Genomic DNA, 6,633 nt, shown 5'->3' with positions numbered 1-6,633 from the left:
CTCTTTATGTCCCTTGCAATGCTGTTCCAATTACCCTATAAATCTTATGAAGCATAACAGTTCAAACCTCCTCCTGCTTTGTGGAATGGGACCAACCCTATTCAGAATCTCCCTTCATGCATAACAATGACCGTCGTAAAACACTGAATGGACTTTGCTGGCGAGAGCAAAATTTCATGCGATATAGTGTTTAATTAGTTTACAAAGACTGGCTTTAAAGCAGAATCAAGTCCCTTTGTAATTTATGTCAAATTTGGCTATTAAATGTGTTCAAAGATATGAGAACATAAACGCCATTTTTATGTTTTCTTGAGACGCCAATGAATGATTTATTAGTGTTGTATTTTTGGTACTATTTAATTATCACATATTATAGTTTGTTTAATAAAACTACTGGAAAAGTACAAAAATTTGAATGACAGGAATTACCCCCACCCTCTCTCTCAGATATTAATGAAATCGAATGAAAAATGGTGTTTGTAGGCAGTTCTTGAATGAAAATATTATTATAAATAAAAAAAATTAAGAAAATTCCTCCTTCTTAGTGTTTTAAAGCATACACAGAAGAACAGGGAGTGTATGTCCTTGATTCAAAAGGTGATGTATGAATATGACAGTGACTATTGTCAAGATTTGCATTATGCCACCCTCCATGAAAATAGAATATTGTTGGCTACTCTGTTACTCCAGATTCCTTCAGATTTTCACTTTATCTTCGAAACCTAATTATTAATATTTCCTTTTGAAATATATGCCGAATGCTGTTTTACTTGACTACTGTCATTATTCCACTGTATATGACGGGCAAATCTCATGTTTTCGTAAATATCCATGAATATTTTTAGACTTACCTTGATCATATATATATATATATATATATATATATATATATATATATATATATATATATATATATATATATATATATATATATATATATATCACAGCACATTTCATTTTAAAATTTTATAAGAATTGAAGATTAATTTTATCTTCCATTCTACTTTCCTTTTCCCATCTGTTGTTGGTTATACAAATCTACAAATCCTTCCTACTCTTCCCTAGTGTCAGTTAAGCTCACAGCCTCACACGTTATAAAAGCGAACACCATCTTCTAGTTCTTAGGTAATATCGTCTCTAATCCCTCCCTTGACAAAGGTCCTTTTCCTCTGCATCACAATTAGCCGGAACAACGGGTATCCCCCATTTAATACTTAGGCTATGAATGAATTCATATTTCGTACTGAGTTTCGAAAGGCATAATGTAATATCCCTACAACCATCTGGTGACTATTGGGTTCCCGTGACAAAGTCTGTTAGGAAGGCTGAAGGACAGACTTGGTCTTTGGTAGATTCTTGGATAGAAGAGACAGGCAATAACATAGAACAGTGGTCAAAATTTATCCTCTAAACTCTCTCTCTCTCTCTCTCTCTCTCTCTCTCTCTCTCTCTCTCTCTCTCTCTCTCTCTCTCTCTCTCTCTCTCTCTCCTAGAATTGTAGGCTTCATTTACAGTGGACGTATCCATGAATACAAAATGAGAGGCAAAGACTTGTTATATGAGAGATGCCTCATCTATCGCCATTAATGACTCGGACGTTGCAACTATAAGCGTTGATCAACGGATGTGAATATTACTGGATTCTTCTTCATTTTGCAGCGAGCAAAAAACCCGTCCATCCTTGATCTTAGATATCCTGGAAATCCAGGTTTCTGTCAATCTAAAGACACTTTCATTTTGATGGAGGAAGGAAGTCAATGTTTGGATTTGCTGGTTCTTCAAATAGCCGTTTTAGGCCTATCCAAGATCTCAAAGGTCAATTATAATTTCCTCCCCGGTCAAGAAATTGATTGTATAATTTTTATTTGAGTTACATGAACTGGTATTGCTGTTCAGATTTAATGAATCGAAATTCTGATGGTTATTATAGAGAATTTAAATTTTTTTTTTTATAATTTATTTTTAAATTTTCCGTTTAGCTATTGCATGTTTTATTTTTGTATTATCTTGTTTTTCTGTTTTTTGTTAAAATTTTAATTGGTATGATATAACGAATATATTTTATCCTCACAAGTTTATGAAGTGGGAAAAGTTCTTTGATACAGTTTTCTTTTTGTCATTTGACCTGATAATGAAAACGAGAAATAATATGACTTTGGTTTTTTACCTTTAAAAATGCATGAAATTAGATAATTTTGTCTAGAACAAACAAGAATAAAAAGGAAAACATTGGTGATAGAGCTTTGTGTTGACTGTTTAGAGTTACTTTTATCATTGTTATAAGGTTTTGTTGAAATATTGTGGCCTCTACATTTATACCAAAGAAAATTACTGTTTTAAGTCAAATGTACCAACCGTGTGTCACACAATTGTATATAATTCCTTTTGCATATATTATGTTTGTATCTTCGCTCTTCCCTCGCACTAAACGAACATGAAAATTCATGTCTGCTGTTTCCTCTGTAACATTGTCTGTCTTGTTAACTTGTTATGTCCTGTTGCCTTGAGGTTTTGTATATAAAGGAGAGGTGTTCTATAACAATATAACTCAGTTGATTGCATCCTGCCTTTAAGTTCACAACCCTCACTCGGCACCTTCACATTGGTGACCCCGGAAGTCGACTCGCTCCCACTGCCTTCCACCCCCACCACCCTCGCCCCTCCATCGTTGGTACTATGATGGAGACGGACTCTACTACAGCAGTTGCCGCTGCGGCCGCCCCATTGAAACTTTCACCGTTCACCACCGGAGAGGCGTTTGCTTGGTTTCAGCGTGCAGAAGTCCACTTTCGTATCAAGGGCGTGACTCGCTCAACCACCAAAGCGGATTATGTTCTCGCGGCGATACCTGAGGACACCTTCCTAGAAATATCAGACTGGCTTTGTGAACAAAGAGACACCCCAATAGCGTATGACGCCCTCAAAACATACCTTCTGCAGCAGTACTTACCGTCGCCAGCCGCCCGTATAGCAAAGCTTTTTCAGCTCTCGCAACAACCGTTGGGGGACCAAAGGGCTTCGCTTGCCCTCAGGGAAATGACCAGTATCGCTCGCCTTCAACCTGCCGCAGACGGCTCTCCTCGTGAGGTGAACCTACTTCGTGCCCTTTGGATACGCCGTTTACCCGAACCTGTACTCGCTGCCATACTCGATGTCGATAGTTTACCCATAAAGGACTTGATGACAAAAGGCCAATGCCCTTATGGACAGCCACTTTAAGACCTCCATCAACGCCTCCACCCCTGACGACGAGGATGCCTATTCAACATCAACCGAAGCTGACATGAATGCCGTAGGACATACACGCCTACCCCGTGACGTGCCGAAGCAGCGACAAAGCCGCCCACCACCCACCAATCGCTCGTGCCCAACGAACGACTTCTACAGCCACTTACTACCTCCCATCCGCCGCAGTTTTGCTACTACCAATTCAGATTCGGGGCAACCGCGAAGAAATGTGCCAAGGATTGTCAGTGGCCAAAAAACGTGTAAGTGGGCCATCGCTTGTGGCGGTGGCCTCCCATGTTTCTAATCTTTTCTTTTTACAGGATGCAGGAACGGGCGTGCAATTTTTGGTAGACACGGGTGCTTGTCGTTCTCTTTTGCCAAGGAAACTCTTCAAGGCACGACGTAGTCTGTCTACATCTGCCGACGGCCGCTTGGTAGCTGCCAACGGATCTGCGATACCCACCTACGGTTACGAGAACCTCACATTATCGTTCAGAAACGGTAAATTCAATTGGAAGTTCTCGTTGCTGACGTCACAATGCCAATCCTCGGTGCGGATTTCCTCTCTCATTTCCACCTTCTGGTCGATGTCGCCCACCGGCGATTGGTCAACGCAGACTCGTACTTGTCGACACCTCTTCAACCCGCCCCCTCTAACCTCGCTCTCCACATCAGCGCACCCACGGATGCCTACGCCCACCTCCTCACGTCGTACCCGGAAGTTTTCCGTCCAGAACTTCGCCAAACGCCCATGGTTCCTGCCAAGAACGGTATTTATCACCATATCAAGACGACGGGACCCCCAGTCTTCACAAAATTCAGACGTCTGGCACCGGAACGAATGGCAGCCGCCAAACAGATGTTCACCGAAATGGAGAAAATAGGCCTTTGCCAAAAGGCCTGCAGCCCATGGTCGTCACCCTTACACATCGTTCTGAAGAGAGACGGCTCCCTCCATCCGTGCGGGGATTACAGGCGCCTGAACATGCAAACAGAACCGGATCACTACCCCCTCCCAAACATTGCCGATGTGACCTCCTACCTGCACATAGCGAAGGGTTTCTCTACGCTCAACCTCCTGAAAGGGTATTATCAGGTACCTATGAACCCAGAAGACATCCCCAAGACCGCCATCACCACTCCGTTTGGTACATACACCTTCAATTACTCCTGTTTTGGCCTTCGTAATGCTGGGGCAACATTTCAACGTCTCATGGATGGCATCTTAGGGGACCTTCCTTTCTGTGTATGTTATGTGGACGACATACTTGTGTTCTCCTCAAAATTGGAACACCTCCGTCACCTGCGCATCATGCTCGACCGCCTGCAACAAAACGGCCTTGTAGTCCGGTACGACAAGGGTACCTTTGGCGCCAACGAAGTGTCGTTCTTAGGGCACCATATCACTCCTGAAGGAGTCCATCCCCTCCCTGAGAAGGTAGCAGCCGTTCAGAATTTCCCCGCGCCCTCGACCGTCAAAGCTCTGCAGGAATTCTTGGGCATGATCAACTATTATCACCGTTTTCAGCCAGCCATTGCCGCCACTCTTGCTCCCCTCTACGCCTCTCTCAAGGGCAAGCCAAAGGACCTGAAGTGGGGTCCCCTTCAAGAAGCAGCCTTCTGCAATGCAAAGAAGGCCCTATCAATTGCTGCGGCTCTAACTTTTCCTATCCCACACGCCCCCTCTCCCTCTCTCCACTGATGCCAGCGACGTTGCTATTGTTGCAGTACTCGAGCAGGTGGTCAAAGGCTCGCCCCGCCCATTGGCCTTCTTCGGCAGAAAACTGTCCAAGGCAGAATCGGGTTATTCTACCTTCGATCGAGAATTGCTGGCGGTGCACTTGGCTGTCCGTCACTTTTGCCATTTCTTAGAAGGTACGCCCTTCGTCATTCGCACAGACCACATGCCTCTGGTGCACGCCTTCACTCGACAGTCTGACGCCTGGTCCGCCCGTCAACGCCGACATCTCTCCGCCGTGGCTGAATACAATTGCACCCTCCAATACGTCCCTTGGAAATTGAATCCCGTTGCCGATGCCCTGTCAAGAAACACGTTGGCTGCCGTTCAACTGGGATTGGATTACAACGCCCTGGCTGAAGCCCAACGACAGGATACAGAATATCAAGCTTGTAGGACATCCTGCACGTCCTTCCGTTGGGAAGATTTCCCCCTCAAAGACTCCAACACCACCCTCCTCTGTGACGTCAGTACTGGTAGACCGCAACCTTGGATTCCTGCTCCCATGCTCCGACAGGTGTTTGATTTCATTCACGCCCTTTCCCATCCCTCGTGCCGTTCTACTGCACAGCTGCTGAAGGCAAAGTTCATTGGGCAAGGCATTTCTAAGGATGCTAAGGATTGGGTCCGCGCCTGTACTGCTTGCCTAACTTCCAAAGTACATCGACACACCGGATTCAGGAGTGGGCACCTTTCCTCAACCTCAGCGTCGTTTCGCACACATTCACGTCGACGTTGTAGGCCCCCCTACCCACAACACAAGGACATCGTTACCTGTTTACCGTCATCGACCGGTCCACTCGTTGGCCTGAAGCCATTCCCATGGAAACTGCAATGTCCGCCTCATGTACATCTGCCTTACTCTCTGGATGGATTTTAAGATTCGGTATCCCTGAGCATATTACTTCTGACAGGGGAACCACTTTCACCTCTCAATTGTGGACGTCATTAGCGAATCTCCTGGGCATCACCCTACATCAGATAACGGCCTACAACCCCGCTGCCAATAGAATGGTTGAACGTTTTCATCGCACCCTCAAAGATGCTTTGATGTCCCACTGCAAGGATTGCAACTGGTTTACTCAGCTTCCCTGGGTCCTCCTGGGACTAAGGACCACTCCTAAAGACGCCCTCGATGTCTCGGCATCTGAAATGGTGTATGGCGACCCGTTGGTCGTCCCTGTCAAATTTTTTCCTTCTACAACCTCCTCCGACGGTCTCCAGCGCATACGTCACGTCGTGGGAAAATTTACTCCGTGCCGCCAGACTTACAAGCCCCCAGCGAAGCATCCCATACCAACGGACTTGCACTCTGCAACACACGTCTTCCTGCGCAACGACACTAGCAAGCCACCACTAACGCCCCCTTACACGGGCCCTTTCCTTGTGATCCGACGCAGTCCGAAAGCATTCCTACTAAACATTCGGGGCAAAGAAGACTGGGTCTCCATTGATCGTCTAAAACCTGCTTATCTTCTGCCAGATGAACCGCCTACAGTTCGCCTCTCCAGATCAGGGCTCCCTATTTAACATGTACAGTATATCATTTTTAGGGGGGGAGCCATGTACCAACCGTGTGTCACACAATTGTACATAATTCCTTTTGCATATATTATGCTTGTATCCTCGCTCTTCCCTCGCACTAAACGAACATGAAAATTCATGTC

The sequence above is a fragment of the Palaemon carinicauda genome, chromosome 17 (assembly GCF_036898095.1).
Source record: "Palaemon carinicauda isolate YSFRI2023 chromosome 17, ASM3689809v2, whole genome shotgun sequence".
Classification (NCBI taxonomy): domain Eukaryota; kingdom Metazoa; phylum Arthropoda; class Malacostraca; order Decapoda; family Palaemonidae; genus Palaemon; species Palaemon carinicauda.
This window is presented reverse-complemented; position numbering follows the sequence as displayed.